The 14,048-nt window shown below is 39.7% G+C and overlaps 1 protein-coding gene and 1 long non-coding RNA gene across 2 annotated transcripts in view; one reads left to right on the forward strand and one right to left on the reverse strand.

Moving 5' to 3' along the window:
- Positions 1–14,048, forward strand: part of DCAF1 (DDB1 and CUL4 associated factor 1) — a 321,374-nt gene that overhangs the window by 221,528 nt on the left and 85,798 nt on the right. The gene's annotated exons all lie outside the window — the stretch shown is intronic.
- Positions 173–10,157, reverse strand: LOC134558233 (uncharacterized). The gene is made up of 3 exons (XR_010082323.1): positions 10,073–10,157; positions 2,014–2,054; positions 173–229 (listed from the first exon to the last, which is right to left on the reverse strand). It is a non-coding gene; the product is annotated as an uncharacterized LOC134558233 (long non-coding RNA).

Raw genomic sequence — 14,048 nt, forward strand, 5'->3', positions numbered from 1 at the left:
ATATTATAACAAACCACCCCAACTCTGTAGAATTACATTTAAATTTCAAACTCTCATACACAAAAACAGGTACAATGAACAAAAACGTCTCTGTAAGTTTCAATAATTATTTCTTTGTTTCCCTTCTAGATAAAGAGTACTGGAGCTTCTTAAAAAGAAGGAAAAATACTCACCCTCTGTTACTGACAATTGCCTTTTTCAAGTGAATATAATTTGCAGGAAAAATCCCCTGCAAGAGGAAAAATTCTGTATGTTAGAAAAATACATTTGCAGGTTTTGGCATTGGCAATCTAAGCCACAATAACTAATGCCAATATATCTATTAAAAACCCCTAAACAACCATTGTGTCAAAGCTGCCAGTCAAAACTCTACATTCAGATTGGTAACAATGGACTGGTTTAGTCTGAGACCAAACCCCACGTGGGAAGATGAGAAAAGGGGCTCCTCTGCAGTTTGCAGCACAGCACCAGCAGCTCCCAGAGCAGGCTGATGCTGATGAGGGGTGACACTGACAGAGGCTTAAAAAGACAGATTAAACAAGAACTAAAAGCCCACCATCAAATTTGCATGGAGCCCCCAGGGAAGAAGTATTTTATTACTTCAGTTTTCCTCCCTTTCCAGGGAAAAGCTTCAAATCCCCTTGGGACTCCTCCAGTTATTTGTCTTTTGCTGTTCCCACAAGGGCTGGACTCTGACCTCGCCTGTGCCAGTGTGCTCTTGTGTGTTGAGTCATGGGGAAAAGGGGGAATTTAATCCAACCTTTCCCCAATGTTCCACGTTCTCTGTAAGGCACACGGCCCTGAATCCTCACAGCAAAGTCTGTCAGTGTGTAAGAACAGCAGCCTGCACTTCAGTGGAAATACAGGAGCAGCATTGGAAATCTCTGGATTAAAAACCAGCTGTCAGCCTCTGACAAAAATGGCAATAATCAAGTGTGGCCTTTCAATTTTTAGAGCTTTAAAATCATAGAATCTAGTAAGAAAAATTTTTGGGGAGAAGGGGTTTGAAAGGAATACTGAGTAAAGAAGATGCCAAATGCTAAGGAAAATTCCTTCTAGTTCATAGGCAAGACTAAAACTATACAAGATAAAAAACTGAATCTAAGAGGAATGGCTTCACCAGGAAAACAGCAAATGTGCTCGCTTTCAGCCACGTGAAAATGCAGAAAAGGAAGAAATGCTGCTTCAGTTTCTTGCTTGGTTCACCTCCAGTTAATGCTGCCTATTTCTGGTATCTAAGAAACCAGGGAAGGTTTGAAGGCCTCTCCCATCAAAACTGAACATATACAAAAGCAGAAGTACTGACACACACAGTGACTGCAGACATTTCATTTAAAGAGTATTACTGCCATGACAATGTAATATAGGCAATATTATATTCCATAACACAGGTAAAGATGAGGAATCTGGTACTTATCTCTCCTTAAACACAAACAATATTTAAACCAACAGATAATGAAGTGAAGCTCATACAGAAGTACCTACTGGCATGTTTGGATACAAACATTTTAAAATCTTAGATGTCCTCACAAAAACAATCACATCAGATTTTGACACAGTCAAAAAAGTTCTCCAAGAGCAAAAACAATGGAAAAAATGGAAAATAACCAAATCCAATGGTTAAACTGTAAAAATCTGAACCCCCCCATCTTACAAAATCCTTTTTCAACAGACTTTTTTCAAAGTTGTCTTAGATTAATAATTCTACTTATTAAATGTGTTCTTAAAATTGTTGTATTTAAGCAATGCAATATAACCCACCTATGCTTTTCTTAGGGGAGTAGGGTGGAGAGGATCAAATAGGATGAGATTTGTAAATGTTGAAAAAATTACATGTTACATGTCAGGAAGGTTTCTGATCCTTTGAATAATTAATGAGTATAATTCAGTTTGAAAAGAAATCCAATCCTCCCACAGGAAAAAAGTTAGAGAAGGAAAATGAAAAGTTTACTGGGTTGCAACAGCAAAATAGATTTAATCTCCCATTAGATTAACAAATGTATTCATGCTTACCTTGACACAGGGCTTCTTAATGGAAACACCTCTGTACCACCCTGAAACCAGATTAAACACATCATAATTATTTGTGGCACTGCTTTCTTTACACAGAAGCAAATTGACTATAACTATGCAGTTACTGAGATCACCTAAAAAACCAACTGTGCCTCACACAGGCAGAATTTTTAAAGATTTTTTTGCTTCAGGTTTTTTATAAAAATTACTTTTATTTTGCTCTGCTGATGACAAACCATTAACAACCAGCAATGCTCTTGTTTCTTCCCATCAGGAATAAAAGCAGATCAGCTAGTCCCTGTGCTAATAACCCTTAGTCGCTGTGGAAGATTCATTCAGCACTCAGGAAGAGCCTGCACTGAACACTTCTCTTCCAGGTTGGCACATGAGTCTTGTTGCAGTGTTTATCTTGACAAAATCTCCAGACTTCAGGAACCTGTAAAAGCCATTATCGTACATTTCTAATGTGCTTTAAACAAACATAAATTCTTTGCATGTGTCTGGTGCTACGTATGTCTGAGTAGAGAACAGGCTTTAGGATCTAATTTACACACCCCATTATTATTATTCTTGTATCCCCCTTAGGAAACAGCTCCAGACAGGGCAATAAATGAGGAGTAAACCACAAAGCTGCTAAAGCTGGAGCTGAACAGAAGAACTCAGTTCCTGCTGCTTCCCACAGGTGACAGCAAAGTCACTGCAGGACTCAGCTGGGAACAAAGGGACTCAAAACCTCACCCAGCTGAGGAGTGGAAGAGCAGCACACCCTGCAGCTGGGCTGGCACAGCCCCAGGACTGCAGGGGACAGGGGCTGCCAGCTCTGGGGAGGGGGTCTGGCCCTCCCTGGCCATCCCAAACTCCCGGGCAAACTCGGCCAGGCCCAGCTCCAAGGCAGGTTCAGCCCTCAGGGGTCATCAGCCAGTGCAGCCAGGCACAGCCCAGCCTGCAAGAGCCAGCACTGCCACATCAGCTGCACCCACTGCCCACAGCAAGGCCTCTCCTTTTCCCTGTGAATTCCCACTTACTGTCCTTCCCTCTCTCATTTAAAATTGCACTGGCAAAGCCTGACTGGAATTTGCTATGGAGAAGAACAGAACAAAGTAACTGGGTATTTTGTTTCTCTTAGAAAAGCTACTTCATATTTGGCTGAATTATGATAAGGATCAGACGTGGGGAAGAAGGCCTTGAATTTGTTTTAAAGACAGCCTGATAATCTTGAATTTTCATTTTGTTTTAAAAAGGGAATCTAAGTCAATATGAATTCAAGACAACTGCAAACCTTAGTACAGAAAAAACTAAAATCCATCTTCTTCATTCCACAAATTTCTCATGAAGACAGGACATAACACAGATTTGTCTTCCTATGAAATCATTGTTTATATTAAGAAAAAATTATTGTTGTTTTGATCATTTTAGTTGATCAAACTTCAGGGCAATCATATCAATATATACATATATGCACAAACAACACATACAGATCCTTAATAAAGTGATTTCTAGAACACCACACAACTGTGCCCACACCTGCTTTTGTGCAACAGATGCTGCATATTTTTAAGGTCACGGAAATAAATAAATGCATTTATCCTGTGATTCACTGTTACTAATATTAAACACGAGTCTGTATCTCAGAAAAAACCAGACATTTAAGCACTAAGACAAACAAAATGACAAACTTCTTGGTAAATGGGGAAAAAAAGTGATTTTATCCAAGTTTGTGAACAGATCTGTTAAAGAATAAAACCCAGTGAAGGGGTGACCATTAATAATCAGATCTGCAGGGTAGTAAACAAAACACATTTCCAAAAAAACGACCTAATTTCTTAAATCTTTGTTCTTCATTCCAAAATAAATTTTCAAAGTTTACACTCTCTGTGTTTAGAGTTGTTAAAAACAGGCAGGGAAGGACCCTAAGAAATCACCTGGCTCATCCAAGCCATGTCTCTAAATCTCTCCTCACATTTAGTCTGGTTTAAACAGCATCCAAACATTTATTATCAGGGCACAACAACTCTGCACTCCTTGTCTGTGGAAAATGATCCATACATCTGTAAAACCTAGATTCCAAGGTATTTCTGCACCAAATTCCAAGGAAGCTCTCTTTCTGCTACTCCACACAGACCAGTTTGAAAGCAGTGGTGTTGCACAGGAACCTTTTTAGAAAAGATTTCTTCTACAGGTCAACATTGGCCAGTAAAACTGCAGTAACATGTGAAATATTTTGGTATAATATTGGAAACCTCCACTTATGTCAAGTGGAGATGGCAAATCCTTACTGGACAACCTATTTCAGTGGCTCAAACATACATGCCTTCTACAACCTGAACTTTCTTTGATGCTATTTGAATAGTCGATTTTTTTCTCTTGGACATAATGGAAAAAAACCATTTTGTTGACTTCCCTCTTGTGATTTCCTTCATATATTTGACAAGCTGATAGATTTCCTTTAATCTTATAAATTGTGCTCTCCAGATCTTAGTTGTTCATTTCTTTTTTCTTTTTCAATGTGGTATACTTTTTTCAAGTCACCCCTCTCTATTTTGCGTTTCCTTCAACTTTGTGCAAGCAAGAGACAGTCGAGGAGCTCAGCAGAAGCTGAAATCCCCACACTGTAAAATTCACAACTCATTCTCTATCACAAAGCAAAAGCCATGGGAAAAGATAATAATACCATTTTTTTAAGGTGCATTTAGAAAATTGCATCTGCATTACATTATTCCCTAAAATGAACTAAACCTGCACTCTGGAATTAGTCTTAAACACATTAATATTGATGCAATCATTTAGCTGAAAGAGCATTTGTTTTGGAGGATTTAATGACAATAGTCATCAAATCCAGGCAGGTGCTTCAGCTAATTGTGATCCCAACAAGCACTCCCTGGTTAGACACAATGCTGACCAACAGGTTTAAGATGTCACTGCACTGCAAATAATAACTGTTAATATTTCAGAGTTATGGCCTGCATTTAATGGTGACACATGGTCTTTGGAGGGCACTGACTTCACAGAAGTGGTGAAGCAGATGGGATTTAAAAGAGCAGAAAAACACAGCTATGAAGTGACAAGAACTTTGTGATAAATTAATGTGAAATAATGATCAAGCCTGCAGTGAGGCTGAGAGAGGACACAGATGAGATGAGCTGACCTGAGTCAGCCAAAGGGATATTCCATAACACACACGTCATTTGGTACAAGAAAACCAAGAACCAGTCTCTCAGAAATGCCACTCTAAAACTCCCTGTACCTGTGGAAATCCAGTGGGGGAACTTGAAGCCCCATTAGAGAATCTGCAAACTGTTGGATAAAGACTGAAAACCCCTCTCTCCAAGGGTGTGCCACACTCAGGAGTCTCAGCAATCCTGCAGCTCTAGTTAAATTTGCAAAGGTAGCTCTGGGGCAGTCCTGCACATCTCAACCTCCTCATTTCAGTGACTAGAAGACCTACCAATGATTTTTTGATCTTTATTTGAAAGTGTGTTGAACTATATTCTTTCTAAAAGCCATCTCATCACCTTTTTCAGATTTCTATTTAATCCACAAGAGGTCTGGCACATGGAACCAGCTCACCCCTTTAGAGGGCTCAGTAATAAAAAAGCAAAAGGGTCCTAATTGAAAGATATTGATCTAGTTTTCAGAAAAATAAAGTTCAAGTATCAGTCTTAAGTAAAGAATAATGAGCTGCAGACTGTAGGAACAAATAAACTCTACATTTAATTTCTTGACAAACAAAATTCTGAAAATAAATTACGTAAGTATTTATAGTAAATACTAAAGCTAAAATTTGTTCTTATATAAAGTACTGCTAGTAGAATCTGCTACAGGAACTCAAGCGCTCTTTGTCCTACAAAAATAAATGTACTTGGCAGTAATGTGAGTAACCCTCACTCCTGCAGCAAAGCTGTCTTTTGCATATACAAGCCAATAAAGAATGGTTTTTACCTTGCTATCTGCATGTGAACTGCTGTGCAGAGCTAAAGGCACCCAAAGTGACCCGGGAGAGGGAGAAGCAGTGCTCAGCAGAACCCTCCCGCTGCCTGCAGCGCTGTGTCTCGAGCTGGCGGCTCCACTGCTGCCGGGCAGGAGGAGCAGCAGCTGAGTCCCGGCCCAGCCTGCCAGCACCACGTCAGGAGCAGCCCGGGGCCAGCACAGCCACAGGGATCTGCTGCTCGTGCTGCCAGGGCTGCCACGACAACAGGCAGAGAGGGATGGGATGTGTTTGCTCATGGCACTGGCCAGAGGGCTGTTGGGAAGCCACCCCTGTGCTCTGAAGGGTGACTTTCAATAACTGAGCAAGGCCTGCTGCAGCAGAGCTGTGAGTGCAAGAGGCTTCACCTCCATGGGCACATCCACAAAAGGCAGAGAGGGAAAAATGGATGAAAAGGGGGGAAAAACAACCAGGAAAAGGGATATCTCATGGGAGACATCCTCCTCAGGCCAAACACAAGTTACTGGGAAGTTACTTTGGCCCAGGCAGCCACCGGAGAGCTCCTCCTCATCTGTATGGCACAGCTTGGAAGCATGGCAAAGGCATCATATCTCAAACACCTTGAACTCATCAAGAACTTAAAAAAATCCTAATTCCAAGTTATATCTGCTGCTTATGTGTCCCAAATACCTTATTCTGACCATGCCATCACTGCTGGAATAACAGAGGGAAACTTTAAATATGTTTTCTGCATGGTTTAAGAATGCAATTATTAATGTACACACATGAAAACCATGTAGATAAATACTTGTGTGGGTAGCAGAATTTGCATGGGTGAAATAATATTATTTTAACTGCTGCTTCAGGCATCAGCTGGTGGTTCCATTCTTCAGTGAATATACAAAATTCTCAAGGTAATAATTACAGTTACTGAAGCTATAGCACTTTTAATCTAAAGAAAATTGCCCTCTGGCAATAAAAACAAACGGACAAACCAGACATTTTAAATCTAGTCTGAATGCCAGATGCTAGTTCCTGACAGCCACTGCCTGTGGCAGGGCAAAGGCCATGTGATTTGAGAGACAGGGTGTTCTTTAGAATGCACAGTCCAAATGTGCATTTCAAACCAGGAGTGTGCTCGTGCTTTGCCACTTGACAGAAGAAAACTCCCTCCTTCAGCACTTCCAGGTGCCACACTGAGGCCCCTCAGCTCCTGCAGGCTCAGCTGAGAGCCCCACTCGTGTCTCAGCCCTCCCTCGGTGCCAGGATCACAAGTGCAAGGGCTCAGAGAGGGGAAAGCTGTCAGTGACAAGCACAGGTCCAAGCAGTGTCCTGATGAACATTTCTAGCCTTTAGTGAGACCAGTGGAGGCTCTGAGAGTTCTCTGTGAACACCTCACACTTTACAGGTGGTGTTTGATAGAAACAGGGGGAGCCTTCGGTAGCTGCGGAGGAAAGGCAGGTACCAGTCCAGGGGTTTGGTTTCCTGGAACAGTGGGGCAGTGGGAGGCCTTTGTCAGACTTAGGAAGGGTTAAAAACCAGTGATTTAGATATTTGTGGTCTGGTATGAAGGCACACAGAGGAGCAGGCACACAAATATGGAGAAATCCAAAATCTCAAGCATGTGAACAAGATCCAATTGAAAAAAGACTACTCCATTCCATTTCCTCTAAAAATGAATAGATAACCACAATATTTTTTAACATGTTATCATTTGGTATTTATATTTATTAAACCTTAGAGACAAATACATGTGTGTGGGTGTGTGTGTATGCACCTACCTTTGTTTCTTTACTCTGCAAATATCTATAAAACTTAGCTGCAGTGGTACCCAAAATCTTGAAATAGGAAATCCCCTCCTCTTTCATTCAATTGCTCTAAAAGCAGTTTCTTTTAGAAAGAAGACTAAAAGACTGCTTCTTACTGCAGTAACTGCTTCTTACACCAATCACTACAGAAGAGCACTTGCTCTTTTATAATACAAATGCAGTTATTCAGTAAGTTATTATGATTAAAAAGCACATTCAGAAGTATAGCTACTCTTTGAATCTTTGTCAGCCTTGAATTCTTTGGCGACCCTCTGAAATTATAGCTCACATCACTAAAAGTTTTTTGTGTATGGGAATCTTTTCAACTCAGACAGAAAAATCCCTGCTGCAGACAATTATGCATAAACTATTCAAGAAGTGAAGCTGAAACAGCAATGGATCTCCTGTGACTCTCACAGCAGTGACCCTTACTTTGTGTGGGATAACATTATTTTATCCAGTCTGTCTACACAAAAGAATCCCCAGCAAACAATGCAGAAGTAGAGGACCCTGTTAAACAACCACTTAGACAAGAACGCTTAAAAAGCAACTGCTTTTTTTTGCCCTTTTAAGAGCCTACTTTGCACATTTAGTGTGCTTTTTTGCATAATTCACACATGCAAGAGCTGCAGCACAGACCATCTGAATATTCAGATGAGCTTCATAGTGTGGCGTTCCAGATGCTATTATCAAAATTACTGTGTCTTTTTATACACAAAGTCCGTGGTAAAGGCACCTCAACCAAAATGACAGGATAGAGGGCTTAAAAAACAAAACCAAAAAATTCTGCCCAAACCTCCGTCCATCCAGGAAAACCCTGCCTGAGGAGCTCCTTTGTCAGCAATTTGAAAACTGCCATGAATTGCTTTTGAGGAATCATCCTCAAAACTACCCAAAGGAAATACTCAAAGCCTAATTATTTTAACACTGTAAACACAAGTTGGATTATCCATTTGTTTTCCATCAACAACCTGCTCCTTGGAGATCGTGCCTTTATTTCCCAGTTTTAAAAATTGCCCAGAAATGGCTGGAAAATACTATGACTGGTTTCAACAATAGACTATGTTTGATTACCTTAGAGTCATCCCATCCTAAGCAAAGGGACACTTTTTTCCTGAGCTTCACCATGTTCTAATTCACAAGACTTGGTAGAATAACCACAGTGTGAGCACAGCTTAGCCCATCACACCACTTGTGGGATTGTTTACAGCAAACTTCTTTGTGGTTCATTTTCTCCACTGCAATGCAAAACTCTCATTCAACAGAATTTTCACAAATGTACATTACTAGAAAAATTAGCAAAGAAAAGGTGACTTTTTTGTGATGATTTAAGTCAGTAGGAGAACACCTGAGTACAAGAAAAAGCATCAAGAGCAAAAGAAAAGTTCCAGGCATGAGAGAGGCCAAGCAGAGTCTGCTGGCAAGCATGCAGAAGGTCTGGGGAGAAACATTAACACTGGAGATGAAAAATTACTTTAAACTGAACAAACGAAAAATCACATCTACAACTTTGTGGAACATTAATTTGGAATTCAAATTTGCGGATCTGGCTTTTGAATTTGTTTAACACTTTAGGATTAAGGTTACATTATTCCACCTCAGACTATAGTGAAACATGTTCTTATGCTGTATCTTGTCAACCTACTTCTCACCAGACATGTTTTACAACACTTGCTTGAATATTAGGATAAGAATAATTCTCCTTTTATATACAACTTCAAATCACATTCTTCATTGTGAATAAAGCAGAGCATCAGGACATTCAGTTTATTCACACACAGACATCTCCAGCCACGTAAGAACTATAAAATTTACAATGGCATTTTGCTTTAGGTACAAAAACATATATCAAGATAAATGCAAAAATCTCCCCGAAACCCATATTTTTTACATTTTTTCTGGTATTGGTAATCTAGTTAATAACCAATATTTTCCACTTGTTCAGATGTTTCCAAGCAATTAAACTAATGCACTTAACAGAAATGCATAACAGTAACACTGAGAAAATATAGCAAAAGAAGACACTGATTACATACTTTACACAGTGAAAATTCAGTGTAAGACCCAGTTACAATCCAACAATCAGGTCAGGGTTCAAGATTTTCTGGACAGATGGTTAACTTCAAACACACTGACCCCCTATCAGACTGGATTAGTGCCAGGAGCACTCAGCCTTTCCTACGGAAAGTGGGTCAGAGTAGGTTTTATTCAAGTGCTTTGATTTGATGCATCATTATTTCCAAAGAACTTACTAAAATCTGCCAGATTAAGGTATTGGTATATTCTTACATAGAAAATGGGGTTCCCTCTTGGACATGACGCTTACCTTCACATTTCTCCAGGATCTGGACAGTCTCACCTAGTTCCAGCACCAAACCTTGCGGAACAGTTCCTCGGAAGCTGCATATCACTGGAGGGTGGGGAAAAAGAGAGAGGCACATGAGGCTCGGATCTTTGTGTGAATTCTCTTCTAAGCATAGCCCTTTAGCTCACTCCCTGAATAAAAATAACTCTTACATAGCTGCCCAGAAAACCTGTCAGCCAACTTTTCCTCATCAGGTATCTTCATTCCAGCCCTTATCAGAAATTAAGCTCGACAACAACATAGAAGCTGAGCTTTTAAAAAGATTTTTAAATTAAGCAAGGCTTGCAATCACTTTAATCAGCAACCTCTGATTCGTATTGCACACAAAGGTTTCCTTGTCTCACAATTCTTGCTCTCGTCCACAATCCATCAATGGAACAGGCTGCCCAATGTGCAAAGATCACAACAGGAACTCAAGTCCAGCAATCACTTTTCTCAAGGATGAAATTATTTCAAATACCATTTGTGCATCTAATACACTGCAAAAATCCTATAATAACACACATTATATTTAAGCAGACATATGAAAGAATACACAAGAATCTACTTTTCATAAGCACTAATACGGTAACACATTTTACTTTTCCAGGTTTCTTTAATTTTCATTAACCAGGCAAAATAAGAACCCATCTTAATGTTTCAGAAAATATTAATATAATGAATTAAAAAAAAGAAAAAATGTAAAATTCAGTTTTAAAAATTCACAGTTATAATGATCTGTTCTTCAGCTATATTTATCAAAATACAACAGGGACACGGGCATGGGTAGATCCCTCAAACATGAGATGTCAGAACAAAGGGTGAATTGCAGGTAAGGTCCCAGCATTAAAACTCCCCTGGAGTTTTTAATTTCCAGATTTAATGCAAGCATTCCTGTACCTTGTTCCAGGTAAACACAACCAGGAGAGTTCCCCAGAATGTCACCTACACACCCCGGAGTGTTACGAGTGCAATTCCACGGGTTGAAACAGTGACCCCCAGTGGGCACCGTCCTTTTCTCCAACTCAGGAGAACGCTCCCCTTGGAATGCAAACACTCCAGCTGGGGCCAAGGTGTGATGGAGGCACATTTCACAGAATATTCTGAGCTGGAAGGGACCCAGCAGGACCATCGAGTCCAGCTCAGGTGAACGGCCCATGCAGGGAGCAAACCCACGGTCTGGAGTGATCAGCCCGTGCTCCAAGCAGCTCCTCCCTAAAGATCCCCCCTGCCAAGGCCACGAGTCCCTTCTGACTGCACACAAAGCAGAGGTGCTGCAGTCCAGGGGAAGAACACCACGGAACCCAGCACTCCCTGCTGCACCATGCACCGCCAGCTAGGGCTCTAGAACCTTGCATTTCTAAGAAATAATGAGAAAAGCAGAGACAGAACTTCCACCAAGACAAAACCGCATTTTAACCCCATACACACAACTCATAACAAGCAAAGGTAAGAAAGAACAAACTGCACCCACCAGGCAAATACCCACACTGATGAGGCCAATACAAGAAAGAACAAAAAAAATACTACAGGGAACTAAATGGCATCAGATGTTTGCATTTCCACTGTGAGACTCAATGCAGGATTTAATCCCAAGAGTTAAGAATTCAGAATTTCATCAACAAACCTAAACTGCTCTCTCAGCTCTTACGGCCCAGCAGAAGTCACCATCAGCTAAATGAGGCTTTAAATTCTTGTTTACATCAGAGGCAGGAGGAGCACAACAACTGGCTCCAGACTGGAATAATGCAGACAGCATAATCCAACAAAAACTAAGCTCATCAGCATTCTGGAACCATTCTTCACCCATGAAGAAATCATAAATATGGATTTCAACCAAAGAAAAACTACTTAAAGCATCTCCCAAAGTGCAGGAACACTGACAACTGAAATGATGAACTGGCAGGACATAATCAAACCTCCAATGGCTTTTGCTTCTTTTTTTTTCCCCTTCAGTATTTTAGATAGCTGGGTCCTTTAAGTATAGAAATTGTTTTCCTTTTTCTAATTGGCAATTTTACCAAATCAAGGAAATACAAGTTGATTTGCAAAACATCACAAAGTCCTGTTTAAAATGTTATTTTTTTAGTTCAAACCAACAAAACCACCAAAACATTCATGTATGACTCAAAAAGGGGAATTTCAAACATCTTGGGTAAAAAGCGGCCTTTGAAAACTACAGAAAACAAAATGGACAAGTGTTAATACAGTAATAAGATATTCATTTATGAAAGTAATTTTAGATAATTATTAATTTTAAAAATATAGGCGTGATAATATTAAAAACCAGTTTTCAGACCATTTTCATCTTTTCTGAACACGCCATGGAGCTCAGGATAGAGACACCAGTCATGGGACATGTGGGTTGAGGTTGGAGACAATAGAAAAGTTAAATCATGGAGGAAAACCAACTAGACTGGTCTTAGCCAAGCCCAAGAAGAAACAGTAACTCTGAAAAGTATTATTAATGCTAACACTGCTTTAGGTGCTCTGGATTAGCAAACAGCAGCTCACCTCCTATGACAATCATTTACTATATTAAAGCTACTGAATCAAGGATGCAGCTGGGAAAGAAATTCCCAGTTTTTGGCCATCAAATACCTGCCTACTGTGTAATAATACAGGTGAGTTTGGGGTAAAAGCTAAAGGAAAGGTACCAGGAAAACACAGTACCAGGGGTTTTTCAATTGCTGATAAAATATTTTTTTTTAAATATGGTCAAGAATGGTGACTAATATATTTAGTCTTATAGAAGTAATTCTAATAGCTGTGTTAGTTTACAGATACAAACTACCAATTTTTAAAAGGATTCTGCTGGTCACACAAAGAACATTTGATACAAGGACTGCAATGTGTAATCGGCTCTTCAGGACTCAGAGTGCCCTATTAATGAGACAGGCAAAGCTCTTTCCTTTGGTCTACTTCACTCAGAAAAAGAATAAACAAGCAAAAATCACAAAGCAGAAATGAACTGATCCCATCAGCTCTAGATACGATCTTGGTGATGATACTCAATTAGAAAATTAATTCTCATACAAAAGTAACACTCCCCCCCCCTTCATTCTCAATACAACAGTACAGAATCTAATTCCTTTTGTAATCATCAATAATTTATGCTAGGCTCTTCTGTTGGACAATTTTAATAATCAGTCCATAGGATTGATGAATAGCAATATAGATATTATCAAAACAGTGCAAGCCAAATCTCTAAAGTAAATAATTTTCCAGCCACACTAAATCAAAGTCAGGAAAAATTAAAGAATCCAAATAAATTGACCCAATAGACCAAACTGTCTTGCTAAAGTGTGTAATGATAACAAAATTTAACATTTCTGAAATAAAAAGGAATAAAAACCAACTCTTGATTATGACAGAATCACAGAAATTTAAGGCTTTTTTATAGTCTGATTTATTATTCCAACAGTTACTTCCAAAAAAGTTATGGATGTTACTCATTTGTTAAGCTAAGGATGCATTATGCAGGACAATCTTATTTATAAAGTCCCTTTTAGGTGCACAGTTCTTCTTAGCAGCATTATTTGAAAAATACGATCACAAATATAAATGAGAAATACAGAGTAATTCAACCATTCTGAAGAAAATCATTTACAGAGAGGACTCTGACAACTGATTTCTTTCCTTTCCACAGGGAAATTCTTTACCCTACATGATCACCTACAAACTGCCCATCAGTCTGTAAGCTTCCATCATTTCTTACAAGATTCACATCCTTGGTCACCAGGAATCCACGAGTAACACATCACCCAAACAGGCACAAAGCAAAGCTTTTACCCACCAGTTCACAGCTCTGCCTGCTCCCTCCTAGACTCCAGGACACACTGCTGAAATATTTAATATCCATTTCCAGATCTGAAGCCCCTTGCCACCACTGAGCTCTGTAAGGAGGCTGCAGTTCCCCTCACAAAGCCATTTCAGGCAGCAGTTAAAGCCAACATTC

Source organism: Prinia subflava, chromosome 14, assembly GCF_021018805.1.
Source record: "Prinia subflava isolate CZ2003 ecotype Zambia chromosome 14, Cam_Psub_1.2, whole genome shotgun sequence".
In the NCBI taxonomy this organism is placed as follows: domain Eukaryota; kingdom Metazoa; phylum Chordata; class Aves; order Passeriformes; family Cisticolidae; genus Prinia; species Prinia subflava.